Here is a 2,413-nt window from a genome sequence, read left to right as displayed (position 1 = left end):
CTTCTAACAATCTTAAGACATATTTTATCTTCTATCGCTCTAAAAAAATCCGAGATGATTCAAAAATCTCAGAAAATTGTGAAAAACAAATAAATTCGTTTTCAGGATTAATCCTGCAGTTTTAACGGGGTTGCTTAATTTCAAAGTGAAAAATTTTATTTAATAGAAATTGTGTAACACCCATAGCTCATATACATATCGTAATACGAACTAAAGATGTCACATCAATATATAAGATATTTGCTGAACATAAATGCTTAAAATTTTGTTTCGGCTTAAAACTCCCCTTTTTACCATTTTAAATCTGTTTCCTTTAACATGCATAATCATAACGAGATAATTTCTTGTTCCAAACAAAACTGATTTATGCAACAATTAGACAGTTCCATGTTATTTCATATTTACTTACAACTGCCTAATATTGCTTGATTTAAAACCATTTTAAGATCATTCACAATTCTCATTCATAAATATGATTATATCTAAAATTAATCATAATTAAACAGTCCTAAATTGCTATTACAGGCCCTTTTTAAAATAAATCTTATAAAATAACTGACGGATATAATATACATGTCACTGATAAGTCAAAATTATGATCTCTTACTAATACTGTTAGTAAGTTTGATTTTCATAAGATATGTTCTCACAGTTTCTATTGGAGGGCTAAAGGTAAGCAGTCAGTTATGGTTCATTTGCTTATTCTTCAACCTTTTTCTAGTTGCAGTACAGTTCTTTGTTTGTTCTCAACTTCTCATAAAAAGATTGGTTTATTTTATTTTATCTTATTTAGATACGCCAGTGGAAACATTGGGAAGATTCAATTGCTAAAAAGAATTATGATTCAGAGCAAGGTAATGACTAAGGGTTATGCAGTATACACTTCTGCTGCAATACTATTGTTTTTGTAGTTTAGAAATAGACTTAACTACGAAACAGATTTGGCGGAGTAACTTCTGGACACAAAGAAGAGTGTGTTAGTTCTTTTTCATTTTCATTTTTAATTTTTTTTCCTTGGTTCTTCTATCTTATTTACTGTGTTAGTGCAGTGTTGAAGAAAAAGTCACTCATGTCCATCAGCATACTTTATCAAAGAGCACTTTCTGGGTTTCGGTAAAGATTCAATTGTGCTAGGGTGGTTGGTAAGCTTCTATTTCATTATGTTACTATACCTTCGCTATTCACATCTACAACAGTTGAACTTGATGAAAAGGGGTTGGTTCCAATATTTCTTTTCTTTTTCACAAGCAACCTGCCCTGCTTGTCATATATAAGAATTGGCATGAAATATGAATGTAAAGAATTGTTTGTTGGTCTTAGGAGTTAGGAGGTTAAACACTAATTAAACATAAGGCGTTCTTTTCGTTTGCCATTATTGGTCATCCTTTATTAGTTATATTTGTATGCGCATATCCTTGCACTCATTTCTACCTCTTGTGGTTGATAAATTACGTTTGATCCTCTTATTATCTAGTTTAAATCGTGAACGGAAGGATTAATATTCTTTTTCACAAGAGTTTTTACTTGGAATCGTTCGAATGGGGAAATTACTGTAGTTGGATAAAAGTGATGGTGTGCCTCATAGGATGGGAATAAGAACAAAAGTCATAGTTAAACCGGGTTTGTTATGCTTAAGTAAATACCCTTCCCCATGATCTGTTACTTACCTTCACAGAATAAAGGATTTTGGTTCTTACAGGTATCTTGATTCCCTTGTCTCCTTTTTGATCATAATTTTGAACACTAAAAGACATCAATAAGAAGCAATATTAATTGAGCCTCCAACATTTCTTAGAAGCAGAAGTTTGTATGCTTGTGCTAACCATAACTTCAATCTTCTTTTTCTTACAGCATCATTTTTTAAGCAATTCTATGCATCCGTGACCAAATCAGATTACGTGAACGTGACACTAAGGCTAGGTTTCATAATGGTAAGTTTTCTGTGGAAGGGTCGAAGAACTTTCTTATGGTCGTAATATCATTCTGATAACCAATTACCAAATACTTATTATTTGTGTTGCAGATGCATTGCAGGGGAAATCCAAAGTTTAATTTTCACAAACACATGATACGAGCCTTAGAAGATGATTTTAAGCAAGTTGTTGGTATAAGGCAAGTGAATATGACATAGTTTGTAATCTGGTCCAAGGAATAGCAAGAGCGTGCTGGATTTTAACGTGTTCTTAAGGCATGTTCAGAGAAGTATTAATTAAGAACCTGATGGTTTAGCTAAGGCAGGTATCGGGTAATGTAGGGTGTTTTTTTGTTTTTGTTTGATGTGTAGGTTGTTTTTTGAGGGGAGAGGTGTGTTTTATGGGGAAGGTTGTAATCAAGGGGGTTTTTACCCAGGTTGTACTCTATGTTTCTATAATAAAATGTGGACACTCTTTTCCTCCTTCTAATGTCCATCAAG

The 2,413-nt window shown here is 32.7% G+C and overlaps 1 long non-coding RNA gene across 1 annotated transcript; it reads left to right on the top strand.

Moving 5' to 3' along the window:
• The first annotated feature begins 638 nt into the window (after nt 1–638).
• LOC120129087 lies at nt 639–2,038 on the top strand. The gene is made up of 5 exons (XR_005516697.1): nt 639–672; nt 794–854; nt 1,050–1,142; nt 1,852–1,931; nt 2,024–2,038. It is a non-coding gene; the product is annotated as an uncharacterized LOC120129087 (long non-coding RNA).
• Nucleotides 2,039–2,413: the final 375 nt, after the last annotated feature.

The sequence above is a fragment of the Hibiscus syriacus genome, unplaced genomic scaffold (genome assembly GCF_006381635.1).
Source record: "Hibiscus syriacus cultivar Baekdansim isolate YM2019G1 unplaced genomic scaffold, ASM638163v2 tig00110483_pilon, whole genome shotgun sequence".
Classification (NCBI taxonomy): Eukaryota; Viridiplantae; Streptophyta; class Magnoliopsida; order Malvales; family Malvaceae; genus Hibiscus; species Hibiscus syriacus.
This window is presented reverse-complemented; position numbering and strand designations above follow the sequence as displayed.